Source organism: Patiria miniata, unplaced genomic scaffold, assembly GCF_015706575.1.
Source record: "Patiria miniata isolate m_02_andy unplaced genomic scaffold, ASM1570657v1 HiC_scaffold_20, whole genome shotgun sequence".
Classification (NCBI taxonomy): Eukaryota; Metazoa; Echinodermata; class Asteroidea; order Valvatida; family Asterinidae; genus Patiria; species Patiria miniata.
The window spans coordinates 8,093,958-8,115,375 of NW_024037059.1; the positions used below are offsets into that span (position 1 = coordinate 8,093,958).

Consider the following 21,418-nt stretch of genomic DNA (forward strand, 5'->3'; position numbering starts at 1 on the left):
TCTGTTTGTATTCTGAGCATGCAGATCCAGCTTTAAGTAAGAGAAATATAACCGGTGAAATATATTTTCTGGATAAGGTACTCGGTTTTGTTTTTATTTTATCATTGGAAAGAAACATTATTTTCATTAAAAATGTTTTGTGTTAGTCATATGAAGGTGTACATGTATATACATTGAGGTCATGACCTTCAATTTTGTGAGTCTAGGAAAACGCTATTCGGAAAGCGCTCTTGTTTATGAAGTGAATTGCACTTGACATCTCAAGTGTATCAGATCTATTTTCTTTATTAAACCTTTACAACTGCTTAATTTCTCTAGTCATATTTTAAACTACAGAATAGGCAATAAAATTGTCAGAAAGTTTAATGATTGTTTTCTTGTATCTGAATTCTGTCTGTGTTGTTTTCTAAGAGGTTTATCACTTTCGTAGACGTCAGTAGTTCGCCCTACTGTTTACAAATATATCTAAGGTATTCTTGAAAATTCAATCTGGACCGGAACTAGGAACATTTTTAGAGCAAAATGTAAGTGTTTAAATTTGCATGCAACAAAACACCTATTTAATTGGGTTAGGAGCAATATATTCTATTATTGGGAGGTGGGGGGGGGGGGGGGTAAGGCACTTGAAAATCATATAGTGTTTGAAGAGACACATGTTTGGGGTCCGGATTCCTTGGGAAAACTATGAAAATTATACTAAGAAATCTGTGACTTTTCAAGTTTTCAACATTTACAGCCTTAATTTTTTACTATTTTTTTAATTTAAAATGTTCCCCTCTTTAAGTTTTTATTATTGAAAAAAAAAATCCCCGCCCCCTCAATTCCAGACTAAATCCACAATATTCTTTTGTGTTAGTGTACATATATAGTGCAAGTAACGTCCCTGGAACTGATGCACAATCTGTCTCCCCCAGCCCTGAAAATTGGACCCTAATTACGCCATCTAACATCGGCTTATTTTTCACAAACCTTCGATTAATTTGTTAGCATTTCTGACATTGAAAATAATTCGTATGCAGCTTTCCTTCCATTTGCATTACTTCATCCCATCACCTTTTGCACATTTTTTTCTGGATAATTCTGTGACTTGGCAAGTCTATGGAACCGGTTGGAACCGGTTGGGACAGCTTTCGAGTCAAATTTCTCTTCCCGCCCAAGCAGTTAACTTTCACCTGTTTTAGTCGGTCTTAACCAATCAAAATGCCCAGATTAACGAGCGCGGTCACTCTTCACACTTCTGACCAATCGCAATCGGCCTTCTATCGTCTGACTCTGATTTCGAAAAAAAATAGGGCCTAAAGTTTTAAGAAATGACGTTATTCATTATAAATTTTACACTTATTCTTATTTTTCTATCGACCGCATTCATGGCTTAACTTTTTCATATATTTTATTAAAAAATGCACTTTACAGATAAAAAAATCATAAAAAATGGCATTAGCGGAGTGATATACTCTGGACCATTTGCCCTAGGTGCGCGTAAAAAAACAGCCCGTCTTTTCACTCTTATCTCACTCCGCAGATGAATTTCAACGGGAGAGGACCTCAGAAAGTTTGCTCCTCGTAACGGTCGCGACTTTTTCGCATCGTCTCAATTAATGTGCACACAAAGTTGTAAATTCATCCTGGCATCCTCCATTGGTCTTTTCTGAACTGGCAGCTCTTTCTCCGCCAGCTCAGCGCACCAATTTTAAACCATCTTCTCTTCAAGGCATTGTACAAGCCACCGCATCATCACAGGCTTCGCACGGCGGAGAATCCCGCCCGGCCTGGAGAGTCGGCACAAGCTCGGAGTCCGGAGTACCGAGCGTCACAAATTGCGCTAAACTGAACTTAAACAAAGTAGGCCTACGGAACGTGTTGAAGTTGAAGTGAACCTGGACTTGGAGGATGCTCGAACTTCACAAAAACCAAGAAAACAGATATCTGTGGTGAGTGAAAGCTATTTTCATGCGATGAATTTTATAAGATTTATTAAGAAATACTTTTTTTGCTACTTTCTATTCCTCTTACATGTATGCAAACTATTTGACACCCCTTTTGGTTAATTGTATGCCAAAAAATGCACTTCTTTAAACACTAGGGAAAATCTTGCTTTTCCGGTCAATTGCGGGCGCTATTGCTGTAATGCCCTTTCACTTAATATCCAACTTGTGTACTGAGCCGTAACGTTGCGGTTTGACATTCACCGTTTTGCTAATCGAATACTGAATATGGAAATTCGCATCAGCATAACAACCAAAAAGGCACGAAAACTACCGTCAAAATGGATAAAACAGAAATTGAAACTAAGTTTAAATGGGACTCAAGGATAGCATTATAAAAATTACATTGCATGCCCTTTAATTTACAAACTTAGACAACAGCTTTACTAAATGTACTGTATAACCATGGATTCCTCCATGGTATAACTTAGATTTTCATTTTACTAAAAAATCCCCTTATTTTGTGTTAGTGGTTAGCTGCTACATTGTTAAGATTGCAGTCAAAGGTCATGTGCCTACATTTTCTAAAAGCTTCACATAGGCATTAAAATTAAATTCCACTCCGTTCATTCTAAACTGTTAACTAAGTTTAGGCCATTGTGTTGAGTATCAAAAGACATCTCTGGAGCTCTCTTCAAGTTAATTTGCATATATCGATCAATCTGGCTCATGTGATGACAATGTACTACATTTTGGCACCTGTGAATGAATAGTAGGTGTGGCTACAGGCTCCCCTATACCAGAAAGTTTTTGAACTTGTGCCAAGACCTTGGAATGTGGCCACTCTGTGGTGGCCAGGTGATGTTTATGGCTGACCAAGCATGTTTTTCCTGGGTGGAAAAATAATTGACAGACTGTTAAACACTGAAAATAATAAGTTGGTCATCAAAGACACAAACAATGTTATGAATTAGTGTGTACATTAAGAGGGTATGACATTCCAGTGGAAATTATATGTAGGATTTCAGACTGTTGCCTTTGAAATTATAGCTCATAAAAATCAGTAATTTTACATTAGTTATTTCAGATAACAAACCAAATATAGAGTAGAAAATCAGTGCTAAGTGCAGAAAATGGCATTAACTTTAGTTCAAATATGGATAATTTGTGGTAGGACATAAAGGCAGGACTGTCAGGGAAACTAGGGAAACTCAACAAAACATTTTGAAATTAGTGGAAAATACTGAAAAGAACAGAATGTAGCACTCATTTGCATTGTTACTTTTGCAAGTGTAGTAAATATCATGCAGCAACAGGACCATTTTAAAACGTACCATTAAAAATATCTTGAAACCATAATGACAAATATCAATGAATCATGCATTTTTTTGACAGAACTCACCTTTTTTCAATTTAGTAACAGACTTGTTTTTTTAACTTACATAAATATTGTCCATCCCCTTTAATGTCAACACATTCTCACTAAAATCTAGTGGCAATGTAAACAAAACACACTGAATTTTGCACTACGTGCTAAATCAAACCTGCTATTACTTCCCGACTGTTTTTAAGGTCAAATTTGAGGACAAAGTGAGATCAATGTTCTTAAAGTTGAGCTTGGTTGTTGTACAGTGGCATAGCCAGGAATTTTTCATGGGGGCGTCATGTAGATCAATGATAATATTTTTAGAAACTCAAATCTCAGTGGGGGGGGGGGGGGGGGGGGAGGGGGGGGGCGACAAGGTTTCATGGGGGGGGGGGCTGTCGACACCCCCCCATGTTTACTCATCAATGTGTTGGTGAAATGAAACGATGTGTTCAGTGTTTAAAAAGGCCAGCTTTTTGTTGTAAGTTTATGTTTATATTTTGCATAATTTTAGTGCTTTATAGCATTATTTTAGTGTGTGATACCTGCTATGTTCATGAGCAAAACTTAGTGATTATGTATCTGCATTGTCTTTAATCCTGTTGGCTGCACAAGAAGTCAACCAAGATGTGATAATTTAAAAATCATAATACAGTGAAATCTTGATAAGTAAAGCTCTGATAACTCAACCAACCAATAACCCTATTAGGGTTAACACCAGCCCTTTAAAAGGGCTGGGGGGGGGGGGGGGTGGTAGAATCCACCCCCCCACTCCCTCTACTTTTTCAGTGATACCCTTGCAAATACATGTTGTTTGACCTGAGCTTTCCTGATTTTTTATCCTAAAGTCTTGCGTATATTTTGTGACTTAGTGATTATGTATCTGCATAACAAAAAACAATAAATAAAATTCGGACAATAGGTTGCTGCACAGCGAATTATTTTTTAAGGTTAAATTTGACTTCAGACTTATATGTAGTGTGCACAAAACAGAATGACTTACCATATGTACATATGAAGAATCAATTAGCCATCCTTCCAAAACCCATTAACCTATGGTCATGAAATTTCTTGGGTATGCTTATATTAGGTGGTTCTATGCATTTCACTAAGTTTCATAATTTTGTGGCGTTCGTTGGCCGAGATCTGGGGGGGGGGGGAGGGGGCGAGCAAAACCTTTTTTTTTTTTTTGCTATTTTTAAGGGTATTTAGCATGATGCTCATGCTAATTTCCATATTCATTAGCAAAAGTGTGATGTCGTTTCAGGCAGAAACCTCAATGCAACAGCTATTTAAGCACCAAAAAATGCCAGAATTTCAGATATTTTACTGTCGTAAATGTTCTTTTCTTTGGTAGATATTTGTTTATTTATTATTAGATAATTTCTCAGGCACGAGACCATTGAAATATAAAAATATAAGACAATTTTAAAATTCAATTACATAAAAATTTGAGGAGGTGCGGCAATAGAGGGCGCGTTGTTGTAGCTTCTGTGTTAATTTGAAGGGGAAAAAAAGGTTGACGCGCATGATTAAAATCGACGCGCGCGCTGACCAGAGACTGAGTATTTTTTGGGGGGCCTAATCATAAACTTTATTTTTGTAACATTTGACCAACTTGTGACAATGCCATCAGCAGCATTGTCAACACTCCTTATTCAAATTCATTGCGCTGGTGTAAGAATTGGTGTTCTCAACTTTTTTTGGGGGGGGGGTAAACATTACAAACCACTGGAATGCTGCCCTCTGTTGACAGAGTAGATCAAAGAAAAAAATTTCAAGTGTGATCAGTTAAAAAATATTTTTTAGTTCATGTACCCATACTTGAAATATGTGGTACGGCCTCATGTGGCTTGAATAAAAATTTATTAAAGGAAAAGATAATTCTATGCGGAAGGGATCAACTCGAAACTAAAATACGACAATGTCTGGCACACTGCCATAGGGGGGGGGGGGGAGGGGAGGGGTGAAGGGGGGGGGAGGGGTGAAGGGGGGGGGTTTACCCCCCCCCCAATAAAAACTGCCTTTTTCCATTCAAATGCCCTTTTTTCAACGTGCTTACCCCCGCAATAATTTGTAAAGAGTGCCCTTTTCTTACGAAGTACCTTTTTTTTTTAATAAGTGCCCTTTTCAAAAAGAAGTGGTGCCCTTTTTGGTGGCATCTGCCATTTTGGGTGCCTTTTCTGGGAATTTCGCACATGTATCGCCCTGAAAAGCAACATCTATTGGGCCTTTGTGTGCATAATTGTCGGTTTTGAACAGTGCCCCCATCGACAGAGGGTACACCCCCCCCCCCCCCAACGGGTGTGCAAGGGCCCTTTTCAAAAAAATTTACCCCCCCCCCCAATAACAATGCCCCGACTGCTGCATGCATGAAGAGAAAACCCAAATTAAGAACCCAAGAATTGTATAAAATGATTTCATATCTAGGCTAGTTTTCACTCTTCTTGTCAGGTTCCCTCTCACAGACTGAAGTGCGTCTCTTGCCAATCCTGATTCTGAACTGTTTTCTTCTCTCTTTGTTTTTGACATTTCAGTAGAAATGGGAGCCTGTCATATCTGGATGAGAGTGGTCAGATGAAGAGGCTTCTGGTTGAGGCCCCTTTGCTGCTAGGAGGAGGACGATGCAGGGAGAAGAACCTACGGTGGATTGTGGACTCTGCTTGCTCACCTTCCCAGGAATTCCTACAAACTGCGGACATGATTCTTTATGGAGAGAAAACGCCACCAAATAATCGGGCAAGAAACTTCATTATTACTAATTTAAAAGATATTTCAAGAGATGAAATGAATAAGACTTAAGGGTTTGCATAGTGGACAATAATGGGAGGCTTGTGTTAGCACCATGTGAATGGTGTTTCTTAGCTTAGTGAATTGTGTGGTTCTGAAAAGAACCAGTTGAAAACAGATGAAATGGACTTCAGCGGCATGCGTCTGGAACAAGGTCAGACGCCTTGAACACTGTCAGAATGAAAAGGCTTTATGCCTTATTTATCTTATTGAATCATCATGATATTCCAAGTTATACAATTCAGTGAGGACGAACTGCAATGAACATTAATCACACTACTTGAAATATGATCCATCAGCCTTATAAGAAGGTTTATCATAAGTCAATAGTAAAAAAGGACTGCTTATACGAATTATTCCATGAGGAATACAAAGAAGAACTGAGATGTCACAGTGTCTCCATTCAGTGAAGACGAACTGCAATGAACATTGGTCACTATTTGGAATATGATCCAACAGCCTTATAATAAGGTTTATCATAAGTCAATAGTAAAAAAGGACTGCTTTCCATGAGGAATACAAAGAAGAACTGAGATGTCACAGCATCTCAATTAATTGAAGACGAACTGCAACGAACATTAGTCGCACTACTTGGACTATTATCCAAAAGCTTTATAATTAGAAAACGACTTCTTATGCGACTCATTATTCGGCGAGGAAGACAAAGAAGAACTGACATGTCACAGCGTCTGGGGCGCTGTCCTTTTACGCATTTTAAACAAAATTTACCTTCCAAAGCAAACAATTTTCAAAAACTCTGAGTCATCAATACGGGCACTGGTTGATAATTTGTTTCTATAAATATAAAGAAAGAAACTGATTTCATCCTGCCTGATATTGAACATAAAACCATTAGAGAGTCAAATTATAATTTGTGAACTGAAAACAATCAGTTTGCTCTTTACAAAGGTGATGATGATGATTGAAAGTAAGAAGGAAAAAGTCAATCATCACTTTTCCCATAGTAATGACTGTTTAAGAATTGATCTCTGTGTATGATGTGATTATTTCTTGTGTACGTTGTGATTATTTTGTGTGTAGGTGTGATTATTTCTTGTGTACAGTGCAATTATTTCTTGTGTACGGTGTGATTATTTCTTGTATATGGTGTGATTATTTCTTGTGTGCGGTGTGTTTTTTTCTTATGATTTTTAAAGTTTCTAGTCTCTGACTGATCACAGATCTGCAATACTCAACAAAAAAAACTGTAGAGAAAGAAATAATACTTGAAATCAGTGTTATTTAGTTCTCCAAGGTACAATACGATACAATAGTGTTAATTATTTCTTATAGGTGCGATTTACTATACGATACGACATGATACGATACGATAGCGATGGTGAGAGAAATAATTTTGGAAAAAGTGTTATTTTCTCAAACAAAAAATGTTACGAAATGTTATTAAAAAACGTGATGGAAACAAAATTATTTACGATACGAAACAATTATACGAGAGCGGTAAATTTCTATTTTTTTCCCTCGAAAAAATCAGCCATGAAATGACACGTGTGAAAGAAATAATACTAGAAATCGTGCAACCTACAAAAGAAAAAAATGCAAGGAAAATTATGTAACGGTGAAATAAAACAAAGTACGTAGCGGATAGAGACAAATTGTATTTGAAAAGAAAGAAAATGTAAAGAAGGAAATAATTATTTTTTCTCAAAGGTGAGATATGACACGCCATGCCACGATACGATACAACACGATACAATACCTCTTGGTACAATACGATACGATAGCGATGGTAAGCAAAATAATATTTGAAAAATTGTTACCTTTCTCGCCCACAAAGAACGTAGGGAAAGAAATAATACTTGAAAATCAGTGTTGTTTATTTCTCAAAGGTGCAATACGACAAGACACGATACTACCCGATAGGATACGATATGATACGATACGATACGATACGATACGATAGGATATGATACGATAGCGGTGGTAAGAAAAATAAAATTTGAAAAATTGTTATTTTTCTCACCCACAAAGAACGTAGGGAAAGAAATAATACTTGAAAATCAGTGTTGTTTATTTCTCAAAGGGGCGATACGACAAGACACGATACGACCCGATAAAATACGATATGATACGATACGATATGATAGCGGTGGTAAGAAAAATAATATTTATGAAAAATTGTTATTTTTCTCACCCACAAAGAATGTAGGGAAAGACATAATACTTGAAAATCAGTGTTGTTTATTTCTCAAAGGTGCGATACGACAAGACACGATACGACCCGATAAAATACGAATCTCAGGACATGTCATGTGTCACCTTCACAAGATTTAGTTCAGCCGTGTCTAATAATGTTTAATTGAACAGTAAGTCCGATCTATAAATGCATCGGCAGGGATTACTGTGGCTTTATGCCACCTTCGAAAGTTTTTTTTTCCAGCCTGTCTTGAATTTTAAACAGTAAGTCCGATATTCAACGATCGGCAGTTACACTTCTGATATTTGTCTCCCTCAAGAGCTTTTTAAAGTCTTATCTAAAACCAAAGACAGTGACTCTATTTATGGCATTGTGCCATCTCCAAAAGTAATTCTTAGTCTTGTTTTGCACTAGAAAAAAAGTAAGTCCGATCTTCAATGATTGGCATGGATACTTGTGGCATTATGTCACCTGTAGTTATATTCTTAACTTGCCTTCGATTTAAACAGAGACTAGTCTGCAACGATTGGCAGAACGTGTACGATATTATTTTGCCATTGGTAGTCGTGCATATATGTATCTGTATATAGTTTTATTGATTTAAGTAGGTTTTTTTTTTTTACCTTTTTCTCTTGATACACTTTTGTTTTCTTCTTTCCTTTCCTCATAACAACTATTTTGTTGGCCGGGATTTTAATAAAATTAAGTGTTTTCTAACCATCTGTAGAGATACAGTGTGACCTAGCTAAGCTGGGTCGAGTTTTCTTTCTCCCTGTAGCTCATTCAGCCAAGAGATGTTGAACATCTACAAGCATAAGACTGACTGGATGATGAGAGGCTGCTTTGTCAGGATGGAAACGAATCCCTCAGAGGAACCGGAAGCAGGGAGGAGGACCGACGGATGAATTGATGACTCTGCTTGCAGGGCTACCCATTTCTAATTCCTAAGGTAAGTTTTCAAAAAGGTTCTCCTCACAAAATGACTGCATTCGTCATCAAATCTGTAGTTTTCTTCCCACTTTGTTTTGGAGACAAACATACCTGGATGAAATGGTAAGATAAATAAGCTTCTGGTTGAGGATTAAACTGAGGAGTAAAAGGCAGGGAGGAGACCTGCCTGCCAGGCTTAACTTCTCTGATTTTTGAGTTTTCACTCGTCTGATTAGGTTTCCCCTCGCAGAATGAATTGATTTTCTTGTCAATACTGATGCTAAAATGTCTTCTTTTCTCTTCGTTTTTAATCTTTTAATAGAAAGCGGAGCCTAGTGAACATGGATGAGAGTGGCTGGATGAAGAAGCTTCTGGTTGAGGATGACCTTGCCCTCCTGACACCACTTCAGTTGGAACTAGGGAGCCGGAAGCAGGAAGGAGGACCAACAGATGAACGGATGACCTGCTTGTCGGGCTTCCCATTTCTGATTTTTGAAGTGAGTTTCAAAAGGAAAAACAAATAAACAGTGGTAAACTGTCATAAAAAAAGACTATTTTTTCAGTATTCTGGTTAGGTTCCCCTTTGCAGAATGAATTACATATTTCATCAATCGTGCATCTGAATGTTTTCTTTTCTCTTTGTTTTTGATCTGTTGATAGAAAATGGCGCCTGTTATACATAGATGAGAGTGGCTAGATGAAGAAGCTCCTGGTTGAGGATGACCTTGCCCTCTCCACCCACTTCAGCTTGAACTAAGGAGCCGGAAGCAGGGAGGAGGACCAACAGATGAACGGATGACCTGCTTATCGGGCTTCCCATTTTATATTTTTAAGTAAGTATCAAAAAGGAAAACAAATGAACAATGGTAAACTGTCATAAAGAGACTAGTTTTAACTGGTCTGGTTAGGTTCCCCCTCACTGAATGAGTTGCATATCTCATTAATCCTGATGTTTTCTTTTCTCTTTGTTTTTTATCTGAAAACAGAAAATGGAGCCTGTTATACATGGATGAGAGTGGCTGGATGAAGAAGCTTCTGGTTGAGGATGACCTTGCCCTCCCCCACCCTACTTCGGGATGGAACTAAGGAGCTGGAAGCAGGGAGGACGACCAACAGATGAACGGATGACTCTGCTTATTGAACTTGCCGTTTGAGAATTTGTGAGGTGGATTTACTAACAAATGATTTAACACATTGATGTAAAAAAGAGGACAATGCCTGGAGCAATGCCTTAACAGCTACAATCCTGAAACAAAGTACCAGACTTTTTAAAAGACTCTTCTCATGGATAAGGAAATGCAAATTACAAAGAAAATATCAAAATAAATGAAAGTCTCTTTTCCTTTTTTTGCCAACCAAACAGGAATTGTTACTAATGTGACCTAGTTTGCCTAGGCCGAGAAGTTCTTTATTATTTTACAGGATGGAGATCGTCATAGGGAAGATCTCAAGCCATTACTTGAGGAGAATGAAAGATGTCTGGCAACCGGAAGCAGGGAATGACTGATGAGCCTACTTGCTCAACATGACATCTGTGATACATGAGGTAAGTGTAAACACCCCCCCCCCAAAAAAAAATGAATGTTGAATTCTGAATCTTGAAAAGTTCGACAGTGTGACAAACCTGTTAAACTTGTCAATTTAAAACTGTGCCTTTGGTCTTTATACTTTTTGCAGATTCACCAAGACATTAACCGTCAACAACAGCATATAAACAGAGATGGCTTGCCAGCTAACGCTAACTACCCCCCCCCCCCACCAGAACAAGAAATCAATTAAAATGTACTGCAACAAATGAAATTAGAATGTTATCTCTTACTTTGGACTAAGCAAAATGTTAAGAGGCTATGGGACACCCCCACCCTGCCTAATCGAATGAGCCTGCCTCATGCACTTACAAAACGGTGCTCACTTTTAAATAAAATTCAAACCTTTGAGGATTCTTTTCAGTCAAAAAACATCTAGACATGGAAATTACACTGTGCTTATGTTTTTGTTTGTTTGTTGCATGAATTCACTGTTCCTTTTTGGCATGCGTTGTTCTTGCACGTTTTATCATAATTACCGCACCTTTTGGTTTTAATAAGCAAAAGGATAACCACAGTGTATGGCCATAGTCTGACAAGTGCTACATTAAAAACTCTTAACATATTAAGCTGAATTTGAAACTAATAATTCAAAATAACAACATCACTTCAATGCGTAATGTATTTTGAGGGGGGGGGGGGTCATCCCCTAGCCTTTATCTCCCTTTCGCACCTTGTCCTTTCATGTCACCAACAAAATCTGACCAAAAAACATTAAAAGAAATGGCCCTTTCCTCATCCTTGAAACATTGAATTTTTTCAGGAAATTGGCTTTTTAGTTGGAAAGCCTCCCTTTCAACAATGAAAAACACTTATTTATTAGAGCATTTAAATAATTGTCTGCAGTAAGGTTCCTTCTATCATTTTCCTTAACTTACTATTGTCTGTCGTAAATCAAATGATGATGTCAACGAATACATCTGAGGAAGAAGCCACTGGTTGAGGATGACATTGCACTCCCCGTCCCAGGAGCCGGAAGCAGGGAGGAGGACCAACAGAAGAACTGATTATTCTGCAGTGAGCTAGCAATTTCTGATTCTCAAGGTTAGTGTCCTCCTAAAGAAAAAGAAAATGATGCCACAAATGAAACGGCTAGTTTGTATCTCCTGTGCAGCTTAATTACCTTGCAAGATAATGACATGAGTGCAGATTATCTTGAAATTAAACTTAAATTTGTTTCCACATTTGTTTTAATCATGTTTAGAAGCGAGGATGAGTCTTGGAATGATGGAGACATGGAGATGCTGTTTGTTGATTTGACACACCCCGACCATCACAGACGTACCTGAGGAACCGGAAGCAGGGAGGAGGACCGACAGATGAACTGAAGACCCTACTTACTGAGCTTGCCATTTCTGATTTTCAAGGTTAGTTTCCTCCAAAAGAAAAAAAAAAGGAGACGGTGCCATAAATTGAAAGAACCATCAGTAACTCATCTGGTGGTGTTTTGCTGCTTAATTGCCTCGCAAGATAATGCCCCGAGTGCAGAGTTCTTTTGTGTATTATATTAAACTGTTTGGCCTTTTGTTCTCAAATGATGAAGACCTGGAAAGCCTGTCTGTTGACGCATGAAACCATCATCACATATGACTGAGGAACCGGAAGCAGGGAGGAAGAACGACAGAAGAACGGAAGACCCTGCTTGCTGGGCTCTCCATTTCCAACTTTTTAGGTTAGTGTGAAAAGGGCAACAAATGGATAATAGAATAATGTCATGGTTTTTACTCTTCTGGTCAGGTTCCCTCTTGCAGAATGAAGTGCGTCTCTTGTAAATCCTGATTCTGAATTGTTTTCTCCTCTTTGTTTTTGACATTTTAATAGAAAATGGAGCCAGCCATACCTGGATGAGAGTGGTCAGATGAAGGGGCCTCTGGTTGAGGCTGACTTTGCCCTCCTCACCCCACTTCTGCTGACGCTAAGGAGGAGGAAACAGAGAGGAGAACCTACAGAGGACTGTGGACTCTGCTTGCTGAGCTTGCCAGGAATTCCTACAAACTTAGAAAATGTGACAGTGTCTGGCACACTGCTCCATGGAGAAAAAAACACACCAGATAATCAGGCAGGAAACTTAATTATAATTGAAAGAAATATTTGAACGGTCATTGACATTCCTAAAGATGAGATGAACATCAATGGCAACGTCTGGAACAAAGTCAGAAGCCTGGAACATTGTCAGAATGAAAAGGCTTTATGCCTTATTTATGTTACTACTGAACTGTCATTGACATTCCAACAATTCAGTGAAGACGAGCTGCAGTGAACATTAGTCATACTACTTGGAATATTATCCTGAAGCCTGATAGATTATAGGTTTATCATAATTATATTGTAAATATAAAAGACTAGGCCTACTGATGAAACTTACAATTCCAGAAGGAAGACGAGGAAGAACTGAAATGTAACAGCGCCTGGTGCGCTGTCATTGTACAATTTTTAAATATAATTTTCCAAAGCAAACATGATTTACAAAACAAAGTGAGCAATCAATTGGCTGATACTTTGTATGAACTAAGGGGGAAAAAAACGTATTCCGTCTTGTCCTATAATAAACCTCAGTCCCTGCCAAAGAAAAACCTGAACATAGTACAGACAGTTTAATAAAATTATTGTCTGTTAACCAAAGAAATTACTTTGCTCTAAATTTGAAAAGGTGATGATTGAAAGTAAGAAAAAAACAAAAGAATCTTCAATTATCACTTCAATCATCATTTTACGCCCCAATTTGCATGCTTGCCGTGTACGATGTGATTATTCCTTGTGCGCGGTGTGATTATTCCCTGTGTGTGTGGTGTATTTTCTTCTAGTGATTTTTGAATTTTCTAGTCTCTGTTCACAGATCTGCAGTACTTTGACAAAAAACAGATCAAGATCGAAGTTGTAGAGAAAGAAATAATACTAATGAAATCAGTGTTATTTATTCTCAAAGGTGCTATACAACACGATACGATACGATATGATACAAATCAAGGGAATATTGATTCTTCCTTTAAATGTTCAGTCACCAAAATGAGTTAATGGCAGGTGTGAAACAAATACTTGAAATCTTGTAATCGACAAAAGCAAGAAACCGACGAAAATTAATAGAACATAAAATATTTGAAAAAAGGGTAATTTTCCTTATCCACAAATAAAATTGTAGTGAAAGAAATAATTTTTTAATAAATTAAGTGATATTTTTTTCTCAAAGGTGCGATATGACACAAAACGAAGGCGGCGATACGACATGACACGATACGATATGTTACGATACGATACACGATACGATACGCGGATACGATACGGTGGTGAGAAAAATAATATTTCTAAAAAAGTGTTATTTTTTTCACCCACAAAAATAATAATGAAATGATACTAAATGAAACGAAATAGAAACAAAATGATTTACGATACGATACGAAATGATACCGAAAAAAATTTCCCTCGAAAAAGTCTGCTACGAAATGATTTACTTTTAAGAAAATACTAGAAAATCGTGCAACCGCAACAAATGAAAGAAATGCGATGAAAAAAGTAAATTACAGTAAAATACAACAAAGCAGCGGTGAGACAAAGTATATTTGAAAAGGCTTTTTTCTCACCCACAAAAAATACAACACAAAATGTAAAATGATACAAAAGAAGTCAATCGCGATAACTTCTTGCAAAGATTTGGTAACGAAAATAACTAAGATTCCAACGACTAAAAGGAGGGGAAACATTGCTTAAAATCGTTACGATTTTTCCCATAAATGTGAAACGAAATACAAAAGGACAGACTAAACACATTCGCAGAGGAAACTTATTTTATTGGAAAAATAAGCGATAGTGACCAGAATAACCAATGTCATGCCGCAGGTTTAAGTGTAGGTGACACCATCTCTCTTTGCAAATTGTTTCTTCGTCAGAATGTTCAGCTTTCTGTCTCCATTTTTAATCTGCATCTCGGGACATTGTGTCATGTGCCACCTTCTCTAGATTTATTTCAGCCATGTCATAATTTTAATTAAATAGTAAGTCCGATCTATAAATGCATCGGCAGGGATTCCTATGGCTTTATGTCACTTTCTAAAAAATTTTCCAGCCGTGTCTTGATATTTAACCCATAAGTCCGATATTAAATGATCGGCAGTAATATTTCTGATGTTTGTTTCCTTCAGAATTTTTAATTTTGTTGATGAGCATTATGGCACTATGCTGTCTCCCAAAAGTAATTTTTAGTCTTGCAATTGAGAAAATTGTAAGTCCGATCTTGTACGATCGGCAGGGATGTACTTGTGGCATTATATGTCACCTGTGGTTAAATTGTTGCCTTGTCTTCGATTTAGAGTGAGTCTGCAACAAGTAGCAGACGGCGTCAACATTATTGCCTTCAGTATATAGTCGTATATGTATTTATAGCATTAATGGATTTATCAAAGTAAGCCTGATCGATATGCAGCTATTTTTAACAATTGTTTCTTTCTTTTTTTCTCAAAATATCTATTTTGGGACTAAAGTAAGTCTTTTCTAACCATCTGTAGAGATACAGTGTGACCTAGCTAGGCTGGGTCGAGTTTTCTTTCTCCCTGTAGCTCATTCAGCCACGAATGAACATCTACAAGCCTAAGACTGACTGGATGAGGAGAGGCTACTTCGTCAGGATGGAAACAAATCCCTCCGAGGAACCGGAAGCAGGGAGGAAGTCCTTCGGATGAACCGATGACTCTGCTTGCAGGGCTACCCATTTCTTCTTCAAAAGGTTAGTTAAAAAAAAAATGTTCTTCTCACATAACAAGTGCATTTGTCACCAATTCTTTTTCTGAAGTCTTCTTTCCTCTTTGTTTTTATTTTTTTAATAGAAGATGGGAACTAGAACACCTGGATGAAAATGGATAGGTGAAGAAACTTCTGGTTGAAGATGACCTTGCCCATGCAGGATGAATTCATATCTCAGTCCTGATTCTGAAATGTTTTCTTTTCTTTCTTTTTTGATCTGAAAACAGAAAATGGAGCCTGGTATACATGGGTGACAGTGGCTGGATGAAGAAGCTTCTGGTTGAGGATGACCTTGCCCCCAGCCCAATTCAGCTGGAACTAAGGAGCCGGAAGCAGGAAGGAGGACCAACAAATGAACGGATGACCTGCTTGTCGGGCTTCCCATTTCTGATTTTTGAAGTAAGTTTTAAAAAGGAAAGCTCATGAACAATGGTAAACTGTCATAAAAAGACCATTTATCACTAGTCTGGTTAAGTTGCCCCTCGCAGAATGAATTACATATCTCATCAATCCTGATTCTGAAATGTTTTGTTTTCTCTTTGTTTTTGATCTGATAACAGAAAATGGAGCCATATACATGGATGACAGTGGTTGGATGAAGAAGCTTCTGGTTGAGGATGACCTTGGCCCCACCCCACTTCAGCTGGAACTAAGGAGCTGGAAGCAGGGAGGAGGACCAACAGATGAACGGATGACCTGCTTGTCGGGCTTCCCATTTCTGATTTTGAAGTAGGTTTCAAAAAAGGAAAACAAATGAACAATGGTAAACTGTCATAAACAAAACTATTTTTCACCCTTCTGGTTAGGTTCCCCGTTGCAGGATGAATTACATATCTCATTAATCCTGATTCTGAAATGTTTTCTTTTCTCTTTGTTTTTGATCTGTTAATAGAAAATGGAGCCTGTTATACATGGATGAGAGTGGATGGATGAAGAACCTTCTGGTTGAGGATGATCTTGCTATTCCTGCCCCACTTCAGCTGGAACTAGGGAGCTGGAAGCAGGGAGGAGGACCAACAGATGAGTGTTGACTCTGCTTAATGAACTTGCCATTTGAGAATTTGTGAGGTGGATTTACTAAAAAATAATGATTTAACAAATTGATGTAAAAAGGAGGGCAATGCCTGGAGCAATGCCTTAACAGCTACAATCCTGAAACAAAGTGCAAGATTTTCAAAAGGACTGTTCTCATGGATAAGGAAACACAACTTACACAAGAAAATATCAAAATAAATGAAAGTCTGTTTTACTTTGTTGCCAGCCAAACAGGAATTGTTACTAATGTGACCTAGTTTGCCTAGGCCGAGAAGTTTTTTTTCCTCTATTTTTCAGGATGGAGATTGTCACAGGGAACATCTCAAGCCATTACTTCAGGAGAATGAAAGATATCTGGCAACCAGAAGCAGGGACCAACAGATGACTGATGAGCCTGCTTGCTGATCATGTCATTGCTGATACGTGAGGTAAGTTTATCAACAACTTAAATAAATATAAAGAACTCCCAAACATTACGGACACACTCTCGCAAAATGTGGTCCAGCAGCTTTCTATACAAAAACCTCGTTGGCTCGGGGTTTTGTACGTAAACCTTATCAGTCAGCCGATCACGCTCAATTGACTTCGGCCAAACCGCACTCCCATCATAAGAAATAAGTTAACAATGGTATCCGGACCATTTTTTCCGAGAGTGTGTCTGTAATGGTTGATGGGCTTTTAAAAAGAACATTTGCGAATGGGAAAGACCTTTGGAAAAATCCAATCAGTTTGAATATGCTTCATGAATTTCTGAATAAACGAGCACATTTTTAACAGTATTTAATTACTATTATTGTTTTGGTGTGGTGGTGGGGGGGGGGAGTGGCTGGCTGGGGGGGGGTGCCAGACAGAAGATATATCAGAATGGCGCAATAAGACCGACAGCGGGCGCAATAATTTTGATTAGGGTTTCAAAAATTTCTACGCGTCCGAGTCGTTAATTTGCATAAAAAGTGCCCCCACAATTTTTTGTAAAAAACGAGACCGTCTAGTTTAAAAATCGGTGGAATCGTGCGAATATAGCCGAGGATCATCTCCCTAGCTTTTGGGCTATTATCTAAGAGCAGATTTGATAAAATTAGGGTCCAAAATGGGTCCTATTTGCAGGAGAAAATGTAGGCATGCCACTGGTAACTTTGGCAGTATGCAGGCTCAGCATTACCGGCAGGCTTCAAGCATTACGGACACACTCTCGCAAAATGTGGTCCATCAGCTTTCTGTACAAAAACCTCGTTGGCTCGGGGTTTTGTACGTAAACCTTATCAGTCAGCCGATCACGCTCAATTGACTTCGGCCAAACCGCACTCCCATCATAAGAAATAAGTTAACAATGTTATCCGGACCATTTTTTCCGAGAGTGTGTCTGTAATGAACAAAATCAAAACAACGATAACAACCACTACTAACAAAAATAAAGTGAACATCTTTCTGATCATGTACCATGTAGATGCTTAGACTGATCTGCTGAATCCTAACATTTCCCCCCCCACCCGGTACTTTTTAACTCTTTCAGAAGATGATGACCACCAAGCCTAGATGAGACTGGCTAGATGAGCAAGAGGATGTTTCATCCTGACGAGGATAACACCACTCCATCACTGAAACGGAAGATCTGGAGGTAAGGAAGATAACCAGGAGATGACTGATGACTCTGTTTGCTTACGTTGCAGTTCTGATTCTTGAGGTTAATTCTCCCTGAGAGATGAGAAAGATGGCTAGATAGGTAAAAAAAAAAGAAAAAAAGGATATTCAATTGAGACTTTTTCTACTAGTATAATTTTGGGTGTCAATCAAAGAAGAAACAAATCAAGAAATATTCTATGTATTTCATAAAAATGCATAGATTACTTTTCTGGTGGACGTGAAGGATGCATAATTATTGTAATTGATTTTACTTTTGTTTCATATTTTCTGATATATTCAGTTTTCTCTTTTAAACGTTTTAGGAGATGAAGACCATACATGCAGTGGATGAGGAAGAGGCTGTAGCTGGATCAGGATAATCCTCAACGCCTGTCTCTGATGAACCTGAGGAACTGGAGACAGGGAGAACACTGATTTCTGAGGTAAACTGACCCATGCTTCAGTCCATCAATCATCTACAGGGTGGAGTAAAAAGCAGGAAACCCACTTTTGACAGAAATTTTAGCAAACTTATACTTAGTAAAGTTATTATACTTAGTTAAGTAAAGCTCTTCAACCATACATGGTGAAAAAAATCTTTTAAAAATTGCAAGAATAGTGTTATGATAATTTGACATTTTGAATACAAGTCTCCAAAATCACTGTTGTCCACATGTAATTAGTCTAAAGTGTAGTGTTTTTTTTTTAAATCAAGCTCGGGAGCTCAATCAAGCGGATGGAATAAAGCCATCCGTGGACAAACAAGTTTGGCACATGAAATTTTTTAAAGTACCATATTTCAGAGACAATGCATTTGTAATAATTTTTTTCGTCACTTACGTTTTAAGAAAAACATTTTAATATCATTAAATTGAAATTTTGAACTATGCTCAACTAGCATGTATAAAAAGTGCTGTCGAAAGTGGGTTTCCTTCTTTTTGCACCACCCTGTTTAATGTTTCACTGTGGTAATTTGCCACTTCCAGAAAACAACAAGTACATGTAATAGTTAACTGCTTTTTGAGTCGCATGGTTTGGCCTTCTGCTTCACAAGTATAATGCTTCCAAAAAGTGACTGTGTGTCTGACCTACTGGAATTATTTATTTAATGCCTTGTTTTTGGTCTTTATACTTTTTGTAGATTCGCCAAGATGTAGCCACCAACGACAGCTGATACAGGGATGGATTGCCAGCTGCCGCTTGTCTACCCCCTTCCCTTTAACCACAGAATAAAAAAATAAACTAAATGTCCCCTCAAAAAATGAAAGAAGAATGTAATCTGTGAATTCGCTGATAAACTTTTGAATTGAGCTATGATGCTTTCAAAAATAATTGAAATGCGCAAAAAGCAATTTTTGGACCAAAATCATTGATCTTTTATGAAACCAGTAAAACCTGAAAACTCATCTACATAACAATTAAAAATAAAAAATTAACAATAGCATAAGTATTCTGTGGTTGAAATAAGATGTAGCACAATTATTTAATTGTTAAAATGATTTGAATTATTCATGATAAATACAACCCCCATGAAAACTATAGCAATTTACTCTCAACCCAATTTAAAATACAGATATTATAGTATTTTGCACTTTTCCCTTAAAAAGTTATTTTTGTGTCCAATAGAGGAGGCAGTTTCAAAATTCATGGAAATGTGGAATTACTGAGCAATGTTCATAGAGCTATACAAATGGTTAGGGTTAGAGGACCACCCCCCCCCCCCCAAATGAAACAGCCCAACTCATGCACTTAGAAAAGGGTACTTTTTACAAATAAAAATAATATTGTAAACCAGCATTCTTTTCAATCAAAAGGCATCTAGACATTGAAATTACACTGGGCTTATCTTTTTGCAATGTTTATTTGCACGAATTTGAGTTGTTTTTTAGTTTGATTTTTTTTGGTGTTTTTTTTTCGTTTTTGTTCCTGCATGTTTCATCAAATTGCATGGTTTTACAAAGCAAAAGGATAAGCACATTGTTTGCTCAGTGTCATAATTACGACTTATTTTTTTTTAATATTGAATTTTCATTGGGGGGGGGGGGGGCCTGAACCTTTGCCTCCCTTCCACACCCAACTCTTTTGATTTTTACAAAAAAATTGATGTAAACATAAAAGCGGAACCTTTTAGTTGTTATCTTGATAAATAGGCTACATTCTTCATCCTTTAAGTATTAAACTTTTTTCTTCAAAGAAGTTGCTTTTTGAGTTGGAAATCCTCTACCTTTCAGTTTCAACACTCAAAAAGATATATTTGCGATATTCATTAACTTTGAAAAAAAGTAGGTTTATTCTATCGTTTTCCAAAACTGACACGTGTAAGTCGTTAATCAAAAGCGGTGCTTTAATTGTCCTTCCGGCGTTCCATACTGAAATACTTGAATCAACAGAGGGTGCTTTCGAATCCACATTTAAACCTCAGTGGGCCTTATGCACGAGTCGGCCATATTGAATTGAAAGTGAGGTAAAATCTTAATTTTTGGAACTTGCGAAGAGAAATGAAAGCAAGATAATTACTAATTAACTCCAGTCTGCTTCAATGACGGTAATTAAATATTCCCTAATGTTTAAGCCAGATTAATTGACATCAATTAATAAAATACATTCAGGCAGCTCGACAAAAATGGCCAACTCATTCATAAGGTCCATCCCACTTTTGACTGCCATTAAGCCATTATGAATGAAAGCACAAAGAACCAGTCAATTAAATCCCAACAGAGGGCGCTGCCATTTTAATTACACCTGGAGCATTGTGCTTGATCGCTCACAAAGAGGGCCGGAAAGGAATTTTCACATTTTTCCCCCCATATAAAGGGTTTTATTTTTTTTGCCTTTCCCAGGTTCCAAGAATTATTGAAAAGGGTAAAAATGCATAGGCCGCATCATGAGACATAAGTTATTTGGGGCACAAGTCTTGACTTAAAATTAGTACAATATTTAGCCTTCATTTTTAAATTTTAAATTCATAAGATTGTCACAAACTTTTGATCTGTACTTATCTTTGTAATTACACAGTACTTATGTGCAAGTTTTTCGAAAAGTACGCAATAAAACTTAAAAAAAAGAAGAGAAAGATTGATTTTATTCTATTATTCTGTCTTGGCATTTTTAATTTTTGTTTTCAAGAGAAGTCTTCATGGGTGTCGCGAGGGGGATGGGGGCAAGGGGGAAGGAGCGAAGTCATATTGTTGCTAATTTAATGGGTGGAGGGAGGCCAATGGTCCTGCCCACCCTCGAAAAAATTGTAAATCGGGAAAATGCTGGCAATTATATG

The 21,418-nt window shown here is 37.5% G+C and overlaps 1 long non-coding RNA gene across 5 annotated transcripts; it reads left to right on the forward strand.

Annotated features, from left to right (window-relative positions):
- The first annotated feature begins 1,520 nt into the window (after window positions 1-1,520).
- On the forward strand, window positions 1,521-20,355 carry LOC119728374. Of its 5 annotated transcripts, XR_005271047.1 has the most exons (16): window positions 1,521-1,931; window positions 5,829-9,185; window positions 9,489-9,663; window positions 9,827-9,999; window positions 10,153-10,331; window positions 10,589-10,712; window positions 10,844-11,796; window positions 11,957-12,119; window positions 12,296-12,424; window positions 12,574-15,469; window positions 15,714-15,885; window positions 16,047-16,215; window positions 16,379-16,949; window positions 18,035-18,139; window positions 18,468-18,587; window positions 19,286-20,355. It is a non-coding gene; the product is annotated as an uncharacterized LOC119728374 (long non-coding RNA). The 5 variants fall into 5 exon arrangements; XR_005271045.1 differs by having other exon boundaries at window positions 10,153-10,712; XR_005271048.1 differs by having other exon boundaries at window positions 5,832-9,185; window positions 10,153-10,712.
- The last annotated feature ends 1,063 nt before the right edge of the window (window positions 20,356-21,418 follow it).